This window comes from Podarcis bocagei, assembly GCF_964188305.1.
Source record: "Podarcis bocagei genome assembly, chromosome: Z".
NCBI lineage: Eukaryota > Metazoa > Chordata > Lepidosauria > Squamata > Lacertidae > Podarcis > Podarcis bocagei.
In genome coordinates, this window is record NC_138140.1 from 43,667,307 (window position 1) to 43,692,713 (window position 25,407).

Sequence of the window (25,407 nt, forward strand, 5' to 3'; positions counted from 1 at the left end):
GCAGATGTGTTGTGTTAGAGAATCAGTTTTGCCATCCTGAGCACTTCAGAGATTGGCCAGTTTTGCTCAGAGGAGGGAATTCTTGGCTGCATGGATCACTGGTGCTGCACTTGGCAAATTCGGCATTACTTAACAAACACTTGGCTTTTCTGCTCTGTCCATGACTTTGCTAAATGAGGTCCTTTTAATCTAACCTCTGGGAGCAGACTAATTCTGCCTCCTTCACTTGAAGTTGAAGTAAACAGGAATACCCATGCCAAGTAATTTATCCGGATGCTGTAGGCATTGTTGTGTTACTGGAGCCTCGTTTCCAAGCTGGAGTGCTTAAGTTTTGGAATGTTGCTCCAACTTTGATTAAAATAAGCTTCAAACAAGGGAAAGGAGTAGACAGGAGAGGGATGGCTTTCTTTCGATGGAAGACTATGTGCATGACTGATATTTAAAATAAACTTTAAAAGAGAGGAACATATTGCTTGGCTAAAATGTATAGAGAAGAGTAGCTCAATGTCATACAGGAAAAAGGGCACTGCAGCTAGGATGTGCCACATTAACGAATTTCATTGCAGGAAAGTCTGACAGTGTGTCTGGACACAGTTTACAAGTCTCTGAACAGATGAGTTATCAAATATGTAAGTTGGCCTTGCAGCTGAACTTTGCAGCTCAGGATGCTCCTGCTCAGGGCTCCAGCCAGTCATGTTCCCTTTCAGCTCCATTTTGTTCCCATGGTTTTCCATTCCACACAAACGCTCCCATCAAGTGATCATGTTCAGTTTTCACTGGGCTGTTTTGGAATGTACCCCTTCTCATGTCTCCACTTTAAAGTCTGCCTGCTGATATCTCTTCTGCATGGGTGGCGCTGTTATGACCACATAAGTATCCACACTCCGGGAGGGTGGTTTTGCTATTGGCATACAGTGTAATGCATATTACATGTATTCACACTGTGGGAAATAAACAGAAATTGTCAGTTGCCATAGATGAAGATCAGGTTAAGTTTGCTTCGGTGTGTGTGGACCCAATGAATTCCTCATACACAGATCATGTAAACCCCCAAAATCAGCTGACCCCAGGCTAATGTCCTCAAGTGTTTCTTGATGACAACTTACATAAGCCCAGGGGCATAACATGGGGAGGGCCAGGGGGGCTGTGGCCTTGGGCACAGATTTTTGAAGGAGCACAAGGGTACACAACCAGCTGCCCCCATAACAGGCTCCCTCACCAAGGCTGGAGATGCAAGTGGGCAAGCCAACACATGCCTGGCCTGGGCCAGACCTTCAGGCTGTCATCTCCTTCTCCTTGTGACCAGTGAAGGGGTGCTCAAAGGCACCCCATCCTTGGGCCACTCAAGAGGGAGGGGGAGGGCACCACAGCAGCTGCCACTGCCCACCAAAGAGAGGCAAGAGGCTCTGTCAGCCTCCTCCTCCTTTACGAATGGGGCAGCTCAGATCTGCCCTTCTCATGGGGTGGCTTCAAGCCTCTTTCTCCCTCCCTTCATTTTGCCTCATTCTGCACATGCTGCCCGGTCTCCTTCATCTCCTGTCAGACTGCTACAACTCAGTGGTGAGGTCTTGATCTGGCACAGCCACCCTCCCTCTGGCACCCTGACCCTGGCAACCTGTGCTACTCCACTGCATTAGCCCCAGCCAGCATGGCCAATGGTCAGGGACAGTGGGAATTGTGACCCAATAACATCTCAATGGCGCCATGTTAGGGAAGGCTGCTTTGGAAGGGTGCAACGCTGATTGGTTGGGTGTAGGAAGGAATCTGGTTATGAATCGTGCATATCACAGACCTTGAAAATCTTGAGTTGTTGCTCCGGTTGACAAATAGAGACATTTGATGCAATGACAGGTGATATAGTGTGCCATATTTCTCTTTCTATTGCTGCTTAAATTGTATATTTAGTGAATTATTTTTGATTGATGATAGCTTTGGAGGTACTCACCAGGGGGAGAAAAAAGATGGCATATTTTAACTATATTAATGGTTTGAGACCTAAGCCGAGCACCATATATTTTTGTAATCCGTCAGGAGCAAAGCTGCAATTTATACAAATGGATTCTGTCTATCTTTAGCCTCAGCAAGTCTGACAAAGAGATGTCACTGGGAGTAATGTTTCTCATCATTCATAGATGCAGAAGCCAGAGGCTACATTTCTTTGATACAAAATCGCTTTGGAGTTTCTTGATTCCTAGAATAATAAAAATAATGTTGATAATAACAATAACAACAATATCAGTATTTGTTGCCATCAGTTGCCTACGTTGTTTTTCAACAGCAAAGCAAAACCCCACTGTCTGTTTTTCAAAAGCGTAACAAAATCCCCAACCACATCAATTTGCAAACAGCAGGGGCTGTGCCAATTAAAGGCTGAAAAGCAGGGCAAGGCTTTTGCCTGCAAAGGTTCTGAACTCCTCAGCCTAAAACCTGCAACACTGAAATGACGGCCTGACAGTCCCGTCAAAGGGAGAGATACTTGTGGCACTTAGCCGTATGGCGTGTTAGTTCAGTTCCCTTTATGGTACTTTGGTAATGAGGTGTGAAAACTCTACAGAGAAGTGCTGAAGATGAGGCTTGGGTTTTGTTTTTGTTTTTACTTTGCAGAAATGATAAAATAAAATTCTTCTCATTTGCTTCAGTCTGAGAAGTGCTCAGCCCCAAGGATCACTGGAGTTAGCACCCGTCAGAAATTAGGGCACAACTGACCCAGCAGCAGAATACGTTTCACACTGCTGCATATAAGAGTCTATGTTTGTGCATGCCCAGCAACCAGATATCTTTCACTGCCAACTTGGTAGGTGCCAGTTGCAGAAAGAAGGGACCCAGATTCTGCTTGTACATTATGCTTGCTGACAGATGTAATATGAACAGATCCTGTTTGTGTGTGTGTGTGTGTGTGTATGACTTCATGGATAGTATGTTGTCTTGGCTATAAACAGTAACATCTGCAGGGAGAGGGCATAGCTGAGGGGTAGGGCATACACTTTGCATACAGAACCACCCATATTTAAGGTTCCCAAAATTTACGTAGACAACTCCCCCACTTGTGCGCGGTCCAGTCACACGCAACCATTTATATGTGCAGCACCAGGAAATGGCAGTTGCAGGTGGTGGAGTGGCGCTGCAGTGCTAACCTGGCCCCCCAGCAGCAAAGTTGCTACTGCTTACCAGGAGGGAGAGTTGAAGGGGCAAGGCAGTCAGGAGACTGGCACCATGCAAATGCACCAGCAGAAGCCGTGACAATTAAACTGCCCTGAAACTGGTCAAAGTTTGTAGTGTAGCTATACCTATTCAGGTCTTCAGTGTCTCTCCAGCATCCTCCCCCCCCCCCGCTTGGTTTTACAAGGGGCAGCACTCTTGAGATACTGGTTAGCTCAGTTGGTTAGAGTGTGGTACTGATATTGCCAAGGCCGGGGGTTCAATCCCCATTGAGGTCCCTTCCAACTCTACTATTCTATGATTTTATGAGACAAAGGAGAAGGAAAGTGATAGCCAGTTCCACCCACTGAATTGGTTGTAAGCAAAAAGGAAGGCTGGCTGAGGGGAAACTGAGGTTGCTGAGGCAGTGCCCTCATGGGCCACCCTCCACTATAAGCATGCATTGATTTCTAGAACATCATAGCAATGTGTTGTGGTGCTTTCTCTCTCTCCCCCCCCCCCCGTCTTGTTATAAAATACCACATTCCTACTGGGGGGAAAATTTTGAGTCTTGTTTAAGAGAGTAGCATTGCCCCGATACCTGTTGAGATGCAGATTAGAGACAAGCTTACTCAGACATCGCACACTCTATCTGGAAGAAACCAACCAAGCCCGCAAGCAGCTTTCTTTGAACAGAAAGCCTTAGCTGGATGTTCTTTGATTAAAATAACTCTTGACACTGCGAGGAAGGCAGAAGACAGGGGTGAGCACACTCCTCCTCCAAGAGCACCAGCCCTGCCCTTAAGGGGAAGCCCAAGTGGCAGATCATGTATTCTGCTTGATCCCAGGAATCCTCAAGGGTTTCATATGGTCTACATGTTTAAGTTACTTGATCTAATTTGCAGTTCCTGGGCTAAATACATAGACCAGAACAAGGTAATCCTTCAGTTTTCCCGCTTCTCTAAATTTTCCTGCTTTTTTTGTTGTTGTTGTTGCAAAAAATAAATAAATCAGTTTTAGGTTAATATGCATGGGGGGTGAGGAAATAAATACATACTAGGGGACAAAATGTATGTGTGTGTTGTGTATGTGAACATACATACATACATACATACACACAATTTTTTTGACAAAGTTGCAGATTGATGCAGACACTGCGTTGGGACAGACTTATGAATGAAGATATGTGAAAGGGAAAGGAACTTAAAATAGACCAGTCTTTCCATCACTGCTTGATATAGTAAGGTTTATTGGGCCAACCCCCCCCAAAAAAAAAAAACTCCTCATGGCGGGTATGCTATTTAAAATCTAACATTATCAGTGCACCCAAGCTGTATAGGAGTTTTTGTACATTTTTATTGGGTCATAAATAGGAGTCACAGTTGTCACCTATTCAGCCTTTTAAAGAAGCCCACAAAAGTTATAGTCACAGGTGGGGAGAGCAATGCTAGCCTACTGAAGACAAGAAGAGGTAGAGTGGAGTGCTCCATCTTTCAATCAGCAGCCCACTGAATTTTACATTGAACTTGCCTAAGGGTTTCTGTCCTCTGGTAGATTTTTTTGCTCCCATGCTGGGCACACAGATGGGTGAGATCCCTCTGTCCCTGCTCTGCCATTCCTCTTAGTCACCTGCATGGAATTCCTTGTTGCCTATGGCTGGGCAGCACTATGTTGCTTCATCTTTTATGTGCAAAGCTGGTAATCATCTACATCTACTCCAGTGTTTCACAGGTGGAAACAGAGACATGCTTGTAACTAATGGTGAGCAAATCTGTTAATTCCGGTTTCTCCTGGTTTCTCATTTTTAAAACTCTTGAATCCATTTCTCCTCATTCCACATACAGCTAACATACACATTTTTGTGGGCAAATTTGCCTAATATTTCTGCAAACAATTTCCCTTGAGATAATGCATCTTTGTATGTTTTCTCGAAGGTATGCAGTCTTATGCACACTTCCAGCTAATATGTGCACATTATTTGGCTGGAGAACCGCATTGCAAAATTCAGAGAAGTGCAAATCTGAATGGGTATCTGTGTTCCAGGAAGTGTTCCAGGATTTCCCCTCAGATGTGAACTGAACTGAATTTCTCCCCCATCCATAATTGCAACACCCATATTCTCATATGAAATAACACCATCTGATTCCCCAGCCCAGCCCTGACAAACATTAGTTACATCCATGTTTATGGGCTGCAGTGTATTTATTTTAATATGCAGTCTGTTTATTTATTTAAAATTTCATCCTAAAGAAAAAGGGTGGATTTTCTTGCTTTGCTGGAGGTGCCCCTCCCTGCAAAGTACCTTCATCTGGTTTTGCATGTACAAAGAATAGCTCTCTGAAGGCTTAAGCCCTAATGAGAAGTGCTTATGGGAGTGTTTAATCTGACTTTGTTTGGGATTTAGAGAGTGAGCATCCTGCTGCTTTGGTTGAGCTGAGCTGAGCTTATCCAAAGAATGCAACACGGAGCTGATATAACTTATCAAGTGCCCAAGTCTCAACTTTGTGGTTTTTGTTTGCTCTAGCCTAAAACACACCTGCAGAGTGCAGAGAGCATGAATAACACCAGCTGCAAATTTGGAATGGTATTCCAATCTAAATGTGCTTTCAGGAGCCTTAGACCAGAATTATGGATAGATGGGAGCGTTGTTCATTGCAGAGTTGGTTTCAGAAGTTGACTTTCTGGGAACCTGCTGCAGCTCTAAAGGGGGGGGGCTCATTCTGTCCCTAGAGCACTGTCCTCCTGGCTGCTGTATAGAGGAAGGTGCCTTATACAGAGTGAGATCATTGGTCCATTTAGCTCACCACTGTCTACTCTGCCTAGCAGTGGCTCTCCAGGGTTTCAGGTAGAGGACATTCCCAACCCTACTTGGAGAAGTCAGGGATTGAACCTGAGACCTTCTGCATGAAAAGCAGATACCGTACCACTGAGCTACAGCTCATCGTTACAAAAGTCTTCTTTACAGACAAGTGTGAGAGGGCTTTCTCCTGTGTCATTCTTATATTGTGGAATGCATTCCCTGTGGAGCTATAGTCCAGTTCCCACCCTCTTTTTCTCAGCTTTTAGGAAAGGTGTCAAAACACACACACACACACTTAAAGACCTTTAAAATAAGTATAGTGCTATTGCTGCTGGTGCTAATGTTTCTAACCATGCTTTATTGCCTTGATGTTTATAGGACACCCTTTTTTTAGTGTTGTGATGCATACTTTCTCGATTGGTTTGCAGAAAGTTGGTTTCAAAGTTTCAATGCATGCATAAATGCATAATGTATGGGCAGGCAAAAAGCTCAGAAACGGGGGGGGGTGGAGAGAGGGAGGGAGGGAGGGGCTTAATCAGCCAGGGATCCATTGGCTCATGAGACAACTGCACTGCCATCATGTGATGGCATGGGGCTCAATTCAAGCTGGTGCAGTGATCAGCCTGCACTTCCCCACAAGTGCAGCTGTGCCCTCCCCCTGCTCCGTTAAGCCCCAGCAGGCAACAGCTGGGGTTAGGATTGCACCCTAAGACTTCAAAATCCACTCATAATTGTCATTTCTGTAAGAGGTGTCTTTAGAAGTGGTCTTATTGGTCATAGAGTGTTAATTGAATGCAGATTTTCCATGCTCTAGTTGTCAGGTTGGCGTGAATGATAGTCTTCATTTGCATGCAAAGTCTCCTGCTCTGCCTTCAAGATGGATGGTGGACCCTGGCTTCATCTGTCACCACTTTGCTTTGTTTTTTCCCCTTTTTAGTAAGATGAAAAGAATTTGGGGAGGGGGGAATTAAGAATATATATCCTTGAAATGAAGGATAACATCAAAACAGGTTGCTCAACACAAAGTCCAAAGTGTTTAGAGTAGAGATGAAATGGTGCGTCTACTGTGTAAAACATCTTTTTAGTTCATTAACTGAAGTGAAATTTTGATTCTGACATCAATGAATCATTTTTACAGTGAAAAAGTAGAATCTACGTGTGTGTGTGTGTGTACAACAGTTTAGGAGAACTTAATCATGTCTAATGCAAGCTTCCTGTATGATTTTTTTTGTCAGACAAGATCAGAACCTAAGCTAATCTTTACAATTAAGCCCATGTTTAAATATTTTTAATTCACTGCGAAAGAAGCTGCAATCCTTGAAACAATAATTACTTCATAGGAATGTACTGCATGCATCACCCCTCAAAAAAGAAAAGAAAAAAGAATCATAAAAAATATTGTTGATCACTTCAGGATGCCTCATGGAAGCTGAACCAGGGAGGTGATTAATGCCTCCTTGCGAGAGGAGGTGGTCCATGCCTGCTTGAAAGAGGCAGTGGTAAGACCACTCCTTAAGAAACCTTCCCTGGACTCAGAATACCGAAGTAACTACCAGCCAGTTGCTAATCTCCCCTTCTTGGGCAAGGTTCTTGAGCTGGTGGTCATGGACCAGATCCAGGTGCCCTTGGAGGAAACAAATTTTCTAGATCCATTTCAACTGGGGTTTAGGCCCAGTTTTGGCATGGAAACTGCTCTAGTCACCCTGTATGATGACTTCTTTCAGGAGAGAGACAGAGGAAATGCATCCCTGTTAATTCTTCTTGATCTCTCATTGGCCTTTGGTTCTTTCAACCATGGTATCCTTCTGCAGCAGTCTGAGTTAGGGGTTGGTGGTACCACTTTGTGGTGGTTCCAGTCCTCCTTGGATAGTCGTTTTCAGAGGATGATGGTTAGAGAGTCAGCCCTGTGGAGCCTTCAATGTGGGGTTCAGTTCTATCCCCCATGCTGTTTAGCATCTGCATGAAACCATTGAGGGGGTCACCCAGAGTTTTGGAGTACAATATGCTGATGACACTCAGCTATATGCTGATGACACTCAGCTCTGCTTCCCCATGACAACTGCACATGTGTCACTAGAACTGCTGGACTGATCTGCTGGTCTTGCTTCAGTAATGGACTGAACAAGAGCCAGTAAACATAAGCTCAATCTAGATAAGATTGGGGCACTGTTAGTGGGTGGTTCCCTAAACCGGATGGATGTGAAGTTGCCTGCTTTTGATGCTGTTACTTTCCTTCCGAAGAAGCTAGTGGGTACTTCTGGATCCACTGCTGCTGCTTGAGGCTCAGGCGGCCTCGGTGGGAGTGCCTTCCATCAACTTTGGCCGGTGGCCCAAGCACACCCCTCTCTGGACAGGGATAACCTAATTTCTGTTGTCTGTACTCCGGCAACCTTCAGCATGTTGTGTGGAGGGCTGACTTTGAAGATGGTTTGGAAACATCAGCTAGGGCGGAATTCAGCAGCCAGGTTGTTCCCTGGGGCAAGATGGTTTGAGCATATAACACTAATATCACACTGTTCCTGAAGAGGAGCTATGGGGGATGGGGGATAAAAAGGAAGAACATGAATGAAAAGGATCTCAGAGCAGCTGTACCTCAATGGCAATACAGAGGAATTTTGAGGGGAAATTTAAGCTTGACTTCACCAATCCAAGGGCTGCATTCCACTGTGTGCAACCTTCTGGAGACCACATGCAAGTAATAGGCACAGCCAGAGACAGAGCGTTAGAGGCTGCATACCAGCCATGCAAAAATAAGTGGTTTTTACACACATACACCCTTTCATCCTTGCAGGCAAGAGGCATTATCATAATTTAAGAATGCAATCTAGCCAGCCAGAAACACACTGAGACCACAAACAAGACTGGACAGGGGTAGAGGCTGGGGAGGTGGAACTTTGGAGGGCTGGTGGTGGAGAGTATGGCTTGGAGACAGTCCCAAGGGCCTTATAGTGGTCTGGAAGGGGACATTTGAGCCTTTGGGACAGGAAAGCCACAGGAAAGGGTGAAAAATGTTTGTCCTCAAATGATTGCATTTTCCCCCTGCATGAGTCAATAGAAATATGCAATTCTATGCAATTAAGCCAGGAGGAGCAGGCTGTTCACCCCCCCCCCCACCCCACATTGTTCTAAACCAAAGATGAAGAGTATTGCAAACCCAATGTAGCAGTGAAAGCTAAGAAAGATGCAAGTTTTGCTTCAAGTTACAACAATAAAATATAGTGGTTTCTGGAAAGCACATGAGAGGACAGTGCTGTTGTGCTCCTGTCTGGATTGCAGGCTTTTCATAGGTATCTAGAGGGCTACTTCTTACAATCTTATGTTCATAAGAAGCAGAATCAGTCTAGGAATCCCTTACTGACAATCTGATGCCTAATACTAGCTAATAACATAAGAAGAGCCTATTGTTCTCTGGGCATTAGTCCGTCTAGTTCAGCATCCTGTTCTTACCGTAGCCAACCAGATGCCTGATGTGTGTACCCAGTCCCCACACAGGGAAGGGGAAAAACATAGCCAATCTAGGAGATCCCCTGCATTTATTTATTTGCTCAGCGACATAGCAGGAGATTTTCAGCCAAGCTGCCTCTCCAACACAAGGAGAAGAAACTGAAAGTTTAATGCAAAGTTAGCAAGACGTGCTGGAACAGGGAATCTAAAATCGAGAATCATTATGCTCTCCGGTTGTTGCCGACAAGTGATGGATTTCCTACTTGAATAAAAAAATTCAAATAGAACAGAACTATGTCACAGGATAATGATGTCTCCCTTGCTCCCAGCTGAATGCTGAGACATTTTATGGAAAATAAGTGTGAGATGTTTATTTTCAAAGCCGGAGACATTTATCCTCTGACAGCACTGTGTTATAGTGACTTTATTTCAGCTCTTTCAAATGACGGATGCAGGCGTAATCATTTTGTCAGGTTGATATTGCTGTGTTAGTAAAGGAAAGGCAGTTCAATCTCCTGAATGCCAAATTGCTACCAGATTAGTCAGAAATGCAACAATGGTGTCTTTTTGTTTTTGTTTTTTTGTGTGTGTGTGTTTCCCAAATGAACCACTTTGGATGACTCTTACCTTTTTCCATATTAATTTCCATGCATGAGTCTCAAATTTAAAAATAAATTTAAATGTCAAAGTTGTGTTGAGGTTCCAGGGGTTCAGATGCATATCCTTTGAATGAGGTGACCGGGGCGGGGGGGGGAATTGTAGAGTTTGTGTGATATATGGTTTCACTGATATCTATCATCTATCAGGGTTCAAAATTAGCAGGGGGCCAGGTGCATTTTGCGCCTAAAGATTCTCCATTTGCGAGCACCTTAAAAAGTCTGGGTGCCATTTTTTTATTTTATTTTTTGCACCTGGCTGACACTCAAGGAACACTGAAATGAATGTGCTTTGAATCCTTGAAGTACATCATAAGGATAGCCAATATGTTAAGAAGTTTAACAATAAAGAGAAGAGTGTTTTGAAAACTGAAGCATGGTACCAATATGTTTATTGTAAACACCAAATTAAACATGTATGAATAATTTCTGCTTAAAATGTGATATTAATAACATGTCATGTGAATTGCATATTAATTCATGCCTATCAAAATAATAAATAAAAAGTGTTATTGACCCCCCCAATTGGAGACTAGACATTCTGTTTTGGGGCCCATAACCCAGGTCCCAGGAGCCATTTGACTCCTAACTTTTATATCCCACTTTTCTAACTCTTCTATCATCTATCTATCTATCTATCATCTATCTATATCTATCAATCATCTATCATCTATCTATCTATATCTATCATCTATCTCTATCATCTATCTATCATCTATATCTATCATCTATCTATCTATCTATCTATCTATCATCTACCTATCTATCTATCATCTATCTATCTATCTAATCAATCTATCTATCTATCTCTATCATCTATCTATATCTATCATCTATCTATCTATCTAATCAATCTATCTATCTCTATCATCTATCTATATCTATCATCTATCTATCATCTATATCTATCATCTATCTATCATCTATCTATCTATCTATCTATCTATCTATCTATCTATCATCTATCTATCTGTCTACAGTGGTGCCACGCAAGACGAAAAGAATCCGTTCTGTGATTCTCTTCGTCTAGCGGTTTTTTCGTCTTGCGAAGCAAGCCCATTGAAGGATTAGCAGATTAGCGCTATTAGCGCTATTAGCGGCTTTTAGCGGCTTATCTGCTGATCGGATCAGCTGATAAGCAGCTTAGCGGCTTAGAAAAAGGGGGGGGGAGGAAAAAAAACCCAGCAGGAACTCGCAAGACATTGTCGTCTTGCGAAGCAAGCCCATAGGAAATTCGTTTTGCGAAGCACCTCCAAAACGGAAAACTCTTTCGTCTAGCGAGTTTTCCATCTTGCGAGGCATTCGTCTTGTGGGGCACCACTCTATCATCTATCTATCTATCTATCTATCTATCTATCATCTATCTATCATCTATCTATCTATCTATCTATCTATCTATCTATCTATCTATCTAATCTAATCATCTATCATCTATCTGTCTACCTCTCTACCTCTCTACCTATCTATGTAATCTAATCCTCAATCTTCTATTGATTGAACACAGATGGAGACACAGCATAGTTCCAAATTAACTGCTCCTGGTCAGATTCATGTTGTACCACGGAGAGGGAGTGCTGTGTGTCTATATTTGTTGCTTTATATATGATAACATCCCATCAACATGTAATTAATGCATTATTTTTTCTGCTAGTGCTAAACTCCACTTATATTTATACCAGAGTGCAAGTTGCAAGTTCCGTTATGTTTTCCATTTTGCAGCCACCAGTATCCATGTCAAGAGTTCTTGAGAGTTGAACCTTTTCGGTTGATTATTCCATAGTAAGCAAATCTGTGAGAAAGCTGGAATAGGCTATTTGAGTATTTCTTGACAAACCACGGTCCAAAATTAAAATAAGGTAAAGGTAAAGGACCCCTGGATGGTTAAGTCCAGTCAAAGGCAACTATGGGGTTGTGGCACTCATCTCGCTTTCAGGCCGAGGGAGCCGGCATTTGTCCACAGGCAGCTTTCCGGGTCATGTGGCCAGCAGGACTAAACCACTTTTGTGCAATGGAACACCATGACAGAAACCAGAGCACGTGGAAAAACCATTTACCTTCCCGCCACAGCGGTACCTATTTATCACCAGGGCAAGGCAGTCTGAGCATATTACACCAATCCTGGCCCAACTATACTGGCTGCCAAGCAGTTTCCAGGCCCAGTTCAAAAATAACAAGTAGAATAAATCATGCTTAACAATAACAAGGACACCACGCTAAAAATCAACTAACTTCAGCAAACCTGACAGGTTCTCCTACAATCAAGTGGTGTATAGAATCATAGAATCATAGAGTTGGAAGAGACCACAAGGGCCATCGAGTCCAACCCCCTGCCAAGCAGGAAACAAGAAGTTGTTGAATAACTCCATAAAAATAAATAGAAGCCATTGGACCTCCCCTAAAAGAATCACGGTGCAGATATGCTTCATATAGCAACACTGATACATGCTCAGCTGTTGAGCAGAATCAATGTGTCAGTAGTATGTGGCCCCCTTGGATGAAGAAGTTTCCCCTCCCCTCCTCCTAACTGAGGATGCAAGAGGCTGAACTTAGGTCTTCCTACATGCAGTTCTGTTCTGTCATTGTACTATATGATTTTTTTAACTGAAGAGTATTTTAACCGAGGCAAACTTTTGCTCTGCCACTGTAGCACAGTCTCTCTCTGAGTCTGATACAAGCTGTAGTATGGCTGGCTTTCCACTGTTTATATGGGAATGCCTCTTGGCAGTGGGGAGACCTACCTGGCTTTTCCCCAGAATAATTCCCCCGGATACAGTGCAGACTACTCATTAGAGGGCATAGGCTTGTGCAAAAGTGCCCTGATTTGGAATTAGGCTGAGCCCTGTGCACACAATTTCAGATCTAAGAGTGACAATGAATGCTGCAAGTCTCTTTCTTGTCACACTAGGCTGGTGGGAGCATCTGGGGCAGACTCAGCCTAAGGCTGAATGCTACATATCTGTTCTTAATGCTTTACTTGCCCTGGGCAGTACACCTGCCTGGTGCAACTTGTCAGAGCTTATTTTATGCAAGCAGTAAAGAAGCCCTTGCCTGAGCATTAGGCACAGATAGTCTACCTTAGGTCATCTTTATCCTTGCAGAGTAGAAAGAAAGGGCATCACTTTTTCCAAGGCCTCATCTGCACTATACATTTAAAGCACTATAGTTCCACTTTAGCCATAGCTTCACCCAAATCATCATGGGAACTGTAGTTTGTTTTGGGTACTGAGCTTGGTTATGAAACCTCCATTGCCCTCACCAAGCCAAAATTCCCAGAGTAGTTAACAGTCAATTACTCCACCCAAGGAATTCTGAAAATTGTATCTGTGAGGTGAACAGGGCCCCCCAAAAGGTTACATAAATAGTTGTGTTCTTTTCTGCATTGTTTTTGGCATTTCCCTTCCATTGCATTGAAATCGATTGTGTAGTTCATTACAGTGGTACCTCGGGTTCCATACGCTTCAGGTTCCATACGCTTCAGGTTACAGACTCTGCTAACCCAGAAATAGTACCTCGGGTTAAGAACTTTGCTTCAGGATGAGAACAGAAATCGTGCTCTGGCGGTGGGGCAGCAGCGGGAGGCCCCATTAGCTAAAGTGGTGCTTCAGGTTAAGAACAGTTTCAGGTTAAGAACAGACCTCCAGAACGAATTAAGTACTTAACCCGAGGTACCACTGTACTTAATTAATTATGTTGGCTTCAGCCATAACAAATAATGAGACAAGCAAAGTAGGTTTTAGCAGAAGCCGAACTGCAGCAGGACAGAAACAGGGCTGGTTGCACCTGCTTACCAGGCCCATGCGGAGCTTGTCTGAGGCCTGAGGTGGGAGTCTTGTTCTTGGCATGACAGTGTAAGTCCAGCAGGATCCTGACAGGGCTCTCCAGCTAGTTTGGCAATCCAAGGCCGGGGCCAGTGCACTTGGCTGCCCCTTCCATGCCTTCTCCTTACATCCCTATTCCCAAGCAATATCTGCCATGAAATTCCTGTGTATTGAAGAGGATTATGGGAAGTGCTCTAAGGTGCACACTCACTTCATGCAGAACATTATAGAGGTCTTTTAGGCCCCAATGCCACGTTATGCAAACTGAGTATGTGTCAGAGGAATACTTTCATGCAGTTGCAGTTTTCATGAAAGCTTGCAGATTGATGACGAAGTTGCCTTTCAGGGAAGTTTACCCGGCATGACTAATTGAAGTAAGCTTCTGGAAAACAAACATCACATTTTAAAACACTGCTCTAATTCAAGGAATCCAAAAGACATACTTAGATCTTGACTAGCCATCAGCACCACCACCACTTCCTCTACAGTAGCAAACTTAGTTCACTGAGTGCTGATTCGGACAGGACTAGAGCAGAAATGGGGCCACCATTTTTCACATGTACTACTGGTAAACCAGGTGTCCCACATCTTATGTTTGTGCAGCCGGTTCTTCCTGCCTAAATGCAGGAAAACATTTGTCCCTATTGAAATTCATTCTGTTAGTTTGGGCCCAGTTCTCCAATCTACCAAGGTCACATTGAATCCCAATTCTGTCTTCGGCCGCATTAGTTTCCTTTCCCAGTGGATTATCTAATTCCCAAGGGCTTCCCCTCACCCCCAACCCAGTAACATGCATAAAATTATTACTTCCCCTCTGCGTTCTGTTCGGTTAGTTTGCTTCCCTTGTCAGTCACAAGAGTATCGTACTGCATAAGATTCGTACTGAAATGTTATCTGGGAGGTTGTGTATTTGAGCTGGACATGAACATAGAATTAACTTCAGAGATGAATTAATTTCTGCAAAAAAATCTTGGCATGCCATGATTTTGCCCCCAGCGGATGCTATTCAAATGTACAAGATCTGCTGTCAAGATGGATGCCAGCCTCCTGAATAACTAGTAGGAGAAGCCTTCTGCTGATTAATGGGGAGACAGTGCCAGAGTTTTTGGTTAGAGGAAGGAAGTTGGCATTTCTTTATAAAGATGGAAGGAAATGAAACATTTTCTTCAGCTCACCCACCCACCCCATGCTGCTGCTGATCCTCATAATTTAGCAATCCTTCATTTTCAATGCTTGCCGTGAGGCCCAGCTCAATTTTCAACAGCAAAACGACAATCTATTTTTATTTATTCTATTTAACCAGATTTATATATCACTTAATAAAAATAAATCTCAAAGTGCTTTGCATAAAATAATATAAAATATTCATAAGAAAATACCAATAAAATCAAGAGACATTAAAAAGAAGTAGACATAGTAAAGTTATCAAAATATAGAAACTATCAACAGTTTTTTTAAAAACAACAACAGCAAATATCCAAAATAAATCTACTCGCAGTACCTACAGATATCAATTATTCATTACAGCTTGCGTTGCCAGTTGTTATCACAATAAGCAGAGTATTGGAAATTAAGTTTTACCTCTCCCTCAGAAAGAAATTAACTGTTTTGCCAAGGGTTCAAAGTTGTGCTAATTAGTGTGTATTTTGCCACACACTGAAAATACATGAGCCCAAGGACTGCAATTTGACTCAGCTGAACTCAGTGGGAGCCTTACGGCCTGATGCATAATGTGCAAATTATTCCATATTTCTCCTTCCTACAAAAAACTGCAGATCCCATTTTGTATTATGGATTACTTATGGGTGAGCTCTCCTTTGCTTACACAACAAGTACAGGCGTTCCCCTACTTATGCAGGGGTTGTGTTATCAGGCTTCACATCTATACATGAGATGATGTAAAGTAAGGAGGGCACTCTTGACAGAGGCTGGGAAGTGCCTTTTTCTCTGTGAATCCTGTCCGTTCCAGTCCCTTTCCCCAAGCAGCAAGGCACTTTGTGCATGCACATGCACCCTGCCTACCTCCAGTGACTGGAAAATTGAGCTGGGGGTGGTGGTCAGTGGGTCAGTGGCTGGGTAGCTCCCAGCGCCCAGTGCTGCTGCAAGACCTCTCAGTGCTCTCCCTGCTAGTCTTGGAAGTTGCTTGAGATGGTTTATTTTTATCCAGTTTCTCTCCCACCCACCAGAAATAATGCTGATCCCTGCTTGTGGGGAGGCCGGTGGCAGTTGGAGGGTAGAAGGACCCTAGGAACAAAATTGATAGGTAGGTGGGTGGAAGAATGGAGCAACACCCCCGCATGCAATGTTTCTGCTGGCCAGAAACCCATGGAGGGTGATTGAATGGGGGTGGTGAGACACTTGGAGCAGCTGTACAAGCTGTTTTCCCCTGCTCTCCAGCTTTCTCCAGCTCCTTTGTGCCATTTGGTGCCATTTCTTGGTTCAGATCATTTATTTATTTCACAGTGATGCATGTGAATGCAGTCACATGTGAATGGGATACACGTTAATTGAGGGGGGGGGGAATGCCTGTAGTAAATTTCCAACCTTTCTTGGAGATTTTTTTGCAGGGAAAACTTGAATCCTTTACAGTGGTACCTCTGGTTACAGATGCTTTAGGTTACAGATGCTTCAGGTTACAGACTCTGCTAACCCAGAAATAGTTCCTTGGGTTAAGAACTTTGCTTCAGGATGAGAACAGAAATTGTGCGGTGGCAGTGCAGCGGCAGCAGGAGGCCCCATTAGCTAAAGTGGTACTTCAGGTTAAGAACAGTTTCAGGTTAAGAACAGATCTCCAGAATGAATTAAGTTCTTAACCCGAGGTACCACTGTATAATATTTCTTACCACCGCTTCAGCAGAAACACCTATGGAGAGTTAAGGTAAAGTTAAGGAGAGTTAAGGAACTGCTAGGTTGGCAGGAGCAGGGACCGAGCAACGGGAGCTCACCCCATCGTGGGGATTCGAACCGCCAATCTTCTGATCAGCAAGTCCTAGGCTCTGTGGTTTAACCCACAGCGCCACCCGCGTCCCTTTATGGAGAGTTACCACAACAGAATATGCACAATTTTAACAAATAAAACCATTGGGTGGGTTCATCTAATGAGCCCCATTGATGGAAACCTTGTGAAAGGGTTTCCACTTGTGTAATGAAGCTTTCTCACACCCCCAATCCTCTCCTGCACATCCCCAATGCTCCCAAAATTGGCTGGGGGGAGGGTGTTGGTAGAAACCCCAGAACATCATGCAAGGGGATGAGAGATGGGATTGTTCTGCCTGACAACCTGCAATACATGCTCAGATGGAATGTTTGTCATAGTGCAATTCTACCCATTACAATTATTACAGAGCAAGTCATGGAACGCAGCACTGTAAATTCAGCAAGATGTGGGATCTTACAAAACAAAATACCTTAACTGTCATAGGGCAGGGGAATGAGGTGCCACTTCAGCATATGGCAGAAGGTAGCTGCAGCTCTAGGAATAATTACTAGCCATGGTGTTTTGACTTAGGGTCCAACAACACCTTAAGTTCCACAGGTCGTCCCCCCCCCACCCCTTTGTTTGAAGGACACCATAAGCATGCCCATTACCCCCCAGAGACAGCACATTGCAGAAAAATCAATAACAACAGTTAAATTGCCTTTTAGGGAATCTGATCCACCATTACCAATCAGCACAAAGATAAAGCCCCCTCATAAGCTGTTAGGACGAAACAGCTAACCTTTGTGTGCTATTTCCAACCTTGAAAATAGTCTCTGAATTCATTCAGCCATGGGTTACTTATTTCACGTATCTGTTTGGTTCAGTGACCACTTGCTCCCTGAAAGTGTTTTATGCCGTTCATGAAAGCAATGTTTAAAATGCCTAAAGAGATCAGTGTGAATTCCAGCAGGCCGTGTATAGCAAAGCGGTTTTCAAAGTCCCAAGCCTACAAATGTTATGTACTCAACAGGACCATGCAACTCCTTCCTTGCCTAATATTTATATCTATTTTTCTGGCTCAATCATATCACTACCGGGCCAACTGAGAAAGCTTGACATTTTTTGGCAAACATCCACCACTAATTCATTTCCAGAGCCAGAAAATGCATTTGGGTCTCCTGATAGCTGTCTTTGGATTTTGCTGCCAGATAAACTCTGCTGTACAGTTTTCCGCAAGAAAATAGTTGAAAGCAAACTGAAAATGATGCTAAGTTTAAGAGACTATAGAAGGGTGGGATTCATCTTGTGTGTGTGTTTTCCTTCTAAGTGAGATATCATGATCCATATTTCACTATACTCTATGTATTGTCTCCATACTAAGGAAGAGAGGGAATCAGGCATTTCCAGTCAAGCGCTATTGAAATAATATTTATCTATTTATAAAACTATCCGTACATCACCCAGAGTATAAAGGTAAAGGGGCCCCTGACCATTAGGTCCAGTCGTGGCTGATTCTGGGGATGCGGCGCTCATCTTGCTTTATTGGCCGAGGGAGCCGGCGTACAGCTTCCAGGTCATGTGGCCAGCATGACTAAGCTGCTTCTAGCGAACCAGAGCAGTGCACGGAAACACCGTTTACCTTCCCACCAGAGCGGTACCTATTTATCTACTTGCACTTGCTTTCAAACTGCTAGGTTGGCAGGAGCAGCAACCGAGCAATGGGAGCTCACCCCGTCACGGGGATTCAAACTGCCGACCTTCTGATCGGCAAGTCCTAGGCTTTGTGGTTTAAGCCACAGCGCCACCCGCATCCCCATCACCCAGAGTATAAAACACAGCAAATACAAAACAGTTATTAAAATGACTGGGCACTCAAAAAAAAATTAAATAAATAAATAAATTAAGCAGCTCCATATGAGCTGTTGGCATAATGAAGTATTTCACCTAAAGGTGAAATCTCTGTTCCACAGGTTGTGTCTAGCAGCAGCCCTCCGGATGATGTGGTATCAACCTGGGATATAAGGGTTCAGGTGGGACTCCGAGTTGTTCAAGGCTCAGAGGAGGCCATTTTGGTGATTTTTTTTGGGGGGGGAAGGGAAGTAAAATGGAAATGGTAACAGTGGATTAACAATCTTAAAATGAACACACACATCCTCTTTAATATTTGCCATGTTCTGCCTGGCAAAAGGCAGGTCTCTTTGCCTCTGCATGTTTTTTTGCATTTGGGAAATAGGTCTACAATTCTTTTAATAGTCCCAGCATTACTGCAATTGCTCTGAGCACACCTGAGGGGGTGGAGGTTGTCACCTGCTATTCATCTGAATTGCAGATAGAGAAATAATATTTCCACATCATTTTATAGTGATACCTAATGCATTTCCTCCTTTGGGTCCTCATGACCACCAGGAGTAGTTGCTTGTTTAATGATGGGGCTTCTGTGTAGCCTGCTCATAATTGGCTTCTCTAAATTGCTTGTGGGGAATGATTTTTTTTTTTTAAGAACCAGGGGAAAAACAATATAACAACTTTTAGTTTATCAAAGCCTCGCCACATATTTTAACCATACGGACTTTTAGTTGCCCCTGTCAATAGGTGCAGAAAAATGGGACCAGATGTCTGGAAGCTGTGGCTGGATGGTTACGTGGGAGCCGGTTGAAGTTAAATCCTTCGAAGACAGAGGTCCTCTGGCTGGGGCGGGACGATATGGGATCGAGGGGGCAACTCCCATCTCTTGCGGGGGTGCAATTAGTGCCAGCACCGTCCGTTAAGAGTTTGGGTGTAATCTTCGATACCTCCCTCTCTATGGAGTCGCAGATTACAGCTATAACAAAGGCGGCATTTTTTCATCTCCGCCAAGCTAAGCAGTTGGCCCCTTATCTCTCTCGTCCTGACCTAGCCACTGTGATCCATGCGACGGTCACCTCCAGACTGGATTATTGTAACTCGCTCTACGTGGGGCTGCCCTTGAGACTGACCCAGAAACTCCAGCGGGTGCAGAATGCCGCGGCGAGACTCCTTATGGGGTCTTCGCTGCGAGAGCACATTCATCCGGTATTATACCAGCTGCACTGGCTCCCGGTGGAGTACAGGATCAGGTTTAAGGTGCTGGTTTTAACCTTTAAAGCCCTATACGGCCTAGGACCCTCGTACCTACGGGACCGCCTCTCCTGGTATGCCCCACAGAGAAACCTACGGTCTGCAAATAATAACATCCTCAAGGTCCCAGGCCTCAGAGAGGTTAGGCTGGCCTCAACTAGAGCCAGGGCCTTCTCGGCTGCAGCTCCAAACTGGTGGAATGCTCTGTCAAAAGAGACTAGGGCCCTGCGGGACCTGACATCTTTCCGCAGGGCCTGCAAGACAGAGTTGTTCCGCCAGGCCTTTGGTCAGGGCGCAGCCTGACTCCCTCCTCTGGCAACCTACACATAATTCTGCTTAATTGGTTGCCATCAATTTGATTTAATTAATTTTTATAATGAAATATTTTTAGATTGTGTGATTATTTTACTGATTATTTGATTGTTGTTAGCCGCCCTGAGCCCGGCTTTGGCTGGGGAGGGCGGGATATAAATAAAATTTATTATTATTATTATTATTTATTCTATGAGGTTATACAGAGAATTACGGAAACTGCTGTTGTGCATTCCTGCTAAATAATAGATGTTTCTTAAGGGAGCAGACAAATACCAGTTTAGGAGTTTTCCCCTACTTCTTTTTTTTTAAATAAAAACAGAAAACCTTTGAGGTTTTTTGCTCTGCCAGCAGAGTAGCAATAAGACATCCATAGGCCAAGCTTGAAGTGGACACAAAAGGATTCCTTCCAAAATTAAATGCCTGTGTCATTTTGGCAAATCAGTGTTGAAGTTAACCATTTGGTATAAAATAAGAAGTGTTAAAGGGATGTGGGTGGCACTGTGGGTTAAACCACTGAGCATAGTACTTGCTGATCAGAAGGTCAGTGGTTCGAATCCCCGTGATGAGGTGAGCTCCCGTTGCACGGTCCCAGCTCCTGCCCACCTAGCAGTTCAAAAGCACGTCAAAGTGCACATCAAAGTGCAAGTAGATAAATAGGCACCACTCCGGTGGGAAGGTAAACGGCGTTTCCGTGCGCTGCTCTGGTTTGCCAGAAGCGGCTTAGTCATGCTGGCCACATGACCCGGAAGCTGTATGCCAGCTCCCTCGGCCAGTAAAGCAAGATGAGCGCTGCATCCCCAGAGTCAGCCACGACTGGACCTAATGGTCAGGGGTCCCTTTACCTTTACCTTTAAGGAGTGTTAAAAGGGTATAATTAATAACGCCTCTCCTGAGTCTGGGGGGAAGCTGTTTTGGGCTTACCCAGGATCCTAACTCAGGTTTCAAATATGTTTTGAACAATGCCGTTCAGGATTTCAGACAGGGGACAGCCCTGCCCAGAGCTGTCAGCAATCAAACCTGGGATTTTCCACCTGTTAAACTCTTCCCTTCCCCTCGTGCCACCGTATTAAAGTGTGGACCTCCATTTTGTCAAATTCTCTCACCTCACTGTACCCAGGCCTGAAGGTTGCACCAAAAAGAAAACACAACAATCACACTGCCCTGTGATACTGCCTCATATCTAAGTATGGAGAGGTAAAAGGGGAGACCTGAGAACACTCATTTGTTCAGCAACAAACAGCCATTTGTGACCAGTTACTGATAGGGAGAAATGCCTACATCCTTCCTTAGAGAGGGCTGTCAGAGACAGTCCTCTGTTCGAAAGTGTTCTCTATTTGAAGGGCTGTCCAGCAGCAGTGGCTGGTAACCATTTGGGGCTAATGGGGAGGCAGAGAGGCCAGGAATAGGTGGAGCCAGAAGCAATGTCAGGCAATTCTAGTTTTGTCTATTACCCTCCCCACTGAGTTCTATAAAAGCAACACCAAGACTTAAGGATGAAGAGTCTGACAGCCAGTACCATGCCTTGAACTGGATGAAAATAAGAAGGAAGGCAGGTGGGGGCTGGCTGAACACAGACTGAGGTTGTTGCCCCATCCACCTCAATGGACTGGCCTCCACTGCAGCCTGGTCCAAGTCCAATTCAAAGATAAGGAACCCTAAGAAAGGGACCTTTCTTTTCCCTTTCACTATTTCTCCAGTTTCACACCCCGTTGCAAGTCCTGTTGAGAAGGTGAGGCAGAGAACCTGTGTTACATCTATTAGCAGATATTCTGCCTTAGATGTTGCATGCAATGTTCTGTCATCACATATGTGGGAGGGTGGCCCTTTGAGGAACTCAGATCCCAGATTCACAGATCATGGCTGGTATGAGCAACAGGGTTTCACCTGCCTAAGATCTCATTCCCTCCTAGACCTTCAGACCTTGTCCATGTGTCCTGTAGCCAGTGGAGGCTGCTCCATTAGGGTGAATGGGCTACTGCCCTATCAACCTCAGTCTGCCCTCATCCAGCCCCCCACCTACCTGCTTGCTTTCCTTACAACCAGTGAGAGGGTGGCCCTGTCTGCCATTGGCTCCGGCTAAATCCTGCTGTTGGTCTCCCTGCCTTCTACCCCACCAGTCCCAGTGACCACAGCCACCACTGCCTTTGCCTAAAGGGAGTATCCCAAGTCTGAGGGTTCATTCACACAGGCATATATATACACAGCAGGTTCTGGAGCTACTTCATGTATGAGTTCAGTCTTTTAATGGAGCTACTTTTCTTCAGAATGGAGCATACTAGGATTCGAGACTTTCTAGCATAGGTCAGGACCTCGATATCAGAATGAGGGATAACGGCTCCTTCTGCCCATTGCAGAACGACAGCTCATTACATTCTTTAGGATGGATGTCAATGGTCCTTGTGTCTTCTGCTGTCCTTTCACAATAGCACCCTACTGTTTCACCATGTTGCAGATTGCCTCTTCTCCAAGAATTCCTGCAAAAGGAAAAAGCTGTACAAAAATTACAGGGGAGGGTGGGAAACACCATGCAAACTTATCAGGAATTGGTTGCCTTTAGCAGTAAGCCGTACCCCAGCTTCAAGTGCTCAAGAAAGGAAAATAAGTACACATAGAATCTTTGCAGTCAGCCAAAACCAAACAGCAAAAGATTTCTCCTGAAGAGTTTGCATTAGATAAAATGGTTGCTATTAGGTTATACATAATTTTATGTACTTCTGTTTCAAAGGTACTTGCCTTTTATGCCCCAAGTTTTCAGGAGAAGAATGATTATGTAAGGGGAAGTGAAATTCAAGCAATATCAAATGAATGCACACACACATATGCACACAAAGATATACACACGCACATATATATGTACATGCATGTTTTGCTTCTGCTTGTGTTGCTTACCACCTAAAGCAAACCTCACCCCTTTATCAACCCACCGACTCCTAGACTTTGTGAAACCTTACACGCTAATCCAAAGTGAGGAACCTTTTTAGCTCCCACCCTGTGGTCCAGCTTCAACTGGTGGGCACAGCAACTCACAAATAAATTGCAAAAAAAAAGTCTATTAGTCAAAACTACATACAAAAATGCATTTATTAGGAGAAATTTGCCCCCCAATTGCTGATGAATTTTCCTGAGGTGTTTTTTTTAAAAAAAAAAAAAGAATTGTAAATTATCCTGGAAAATTAGAGAATGGAATATAAGATGGGGGGAGCATAAGAAACTCTGAGAACCAAAATTGACAGATTTGTCCAGGTACTTCTATCTCCTGAGCTCCTTCATTTTATACTAGATTGAAGGATTCCCCCCTATTTTCATCCTACTCCTCACCCAAACTTTAAATAATAAGTCAGGCCTTGAGCTCAGGCTTTCAGTCTAAAAGGCACAGCACAAAAGGAAAAAGGGTTAGGAGAGAGGAGTATGGAAAGAAAACTCTTGCTACCCATTGTTGCTCCCACTGTAGGTGGGACACAGAGCAGGGTCTCAGCATCAGATCTTAGGGGGCAGCCAAGTTGATATGGGAGTTGGCAGTGCTGGTCCTAAGCCATTCAGGGCTTTAAAACCATTTACCAGTATCTTGAATTGTGCCCTAGATTGAACTCTCTGGCCAGAGCCAATTTTAAGTCACATAAATTAGTCCTTAGTATCTATACTGAAGCAAATTAGGATTTTAGAATTGTGCTATGATCCATCCCACAGCTTTTGAAAATTCTCAGCAGAGATAGCACCATATATGATTAGGTAGCAATGACAGCTCTTCCTTCTTCCACTAATAGCATTCAGAGGTCCTGAGTGCGTTAGCAAAAGAAATTGATTATTAGGTTCCTGCCATCAACTTTCTGCTCCTCAGCTATTCCAAAAGTAATTTAATTGTTTCAGTGGACTGGATGTTTCCTAGGGGCCCACTGTCACTTTTGAGTTTGGAATGAGGTGCCTTGCGCCAATTCCATTCTTACAAATGGAATTTCCCATTTTGCTCTAATAAAATTGTACGTGTAAGCAACATAAGTCTTAGGAGATCCACTCATGATTATTCTGCCTGGGTAAACAGAACTTTTCATCTGAATGTATCCTGCTTATATGTAAGGAAGGAGATAACTGAAAATCTGCTATGAAAGTCTGATATGAATACTGGAATGTTATTTTATTAGAAGTGGATTGGGGAAGGTAGAGCTTCTATAGGTCTGCACCTTAGCTTGGTGAGGTGATTATAATTCCAGGAGTCTAGAGTATATGCCATTCTATTTTTTTTAATAATATTTATTGAAAAAAGAATTTTTTCTTTATAAAATTACAAAGAAAAAAGACAAAACAGAAAAAAGAAAAAAGAGAAAAAATAAAACCATTATTTTCAAATTCTCCACCTTCATTACCTTCTTTCTATGACCTCCTCCTCCTCCCTTTTCTTGTATCTTGATTAATAGTTGTCACAGCAAATCCTTTCCATAATTCATAGTATTCTGTCATTACATTACCTTACTCTATTTTCATCTTATCTTATAAAATCCTTAAAGCTTAAGACTTAAATCTTATTTTTACCAACTTCTCATAACCATTACCTTTTTACTTACCGTATTTTTCGCTCTATAAGACGCACCAGATCACAAGACGCACCTAGTTTTTGGAGGAGGAAAACAAGAAAAAAAAAAATCTGAATCCCAGAAGCCAGAACAGCAAGAGGGATCGCTGCGCAGTGAAAGCAATCCCTCTTGCTGTTCTGGCTTCTGGGATAGCTGCACAGCCTGCATTCACTCCATAAGACGCACACACATTTTCCTTTACCTTTTAGGAGGGAAAAAGTGAGTCTTATAGAGCAAAACATACGGTAATTCTTTAAACATTTTTACAAGAGCCAAGTAATTTCATTTCAACATTTTTCTAACATTCATCAATTTTATAAAGCATTCCTAATGATAGAAAAAAGAAATAGACAATCCAATCTTCTTCCAGCGTCCCTTCCTCCTGGTCCCGGGTTTGTCAGTCCTTTTTAGAGTATATGCCATTCTAAACTCTACAGAGGGTGGTGAATACAGCACATGATATGGACTGTCCCTTGAGTCCGCTAGATGACAGCGCAAGGGATCGTTGCCTTAGGAGAGCGAGAAAAATTCTCAGGGATGACTCACACCCCGGCCATCACCTCTTTAATCTTCTACCCTCAGGCAGGAGTTATAGAAGTATAATCAGCCGTACCAACAGGCTAAAAAATAGCTTCTATCTGTGGGCTGTTAG

At 43.6% G+C, this 25,407-nt stretch overlaps 1 protein-coding gene across 1 annotated transcript in view; it reads left to right on the plus strand.

Moving 5' to 3' along the window:
• Positions 1–25,407, plus strand: part of IL1RAPL2 (interleukin 1 receptor accessory protein like 2) — a 490,204-nt gene that overhangs the window by 335,108 nt on the left and 129,689 nt on the right.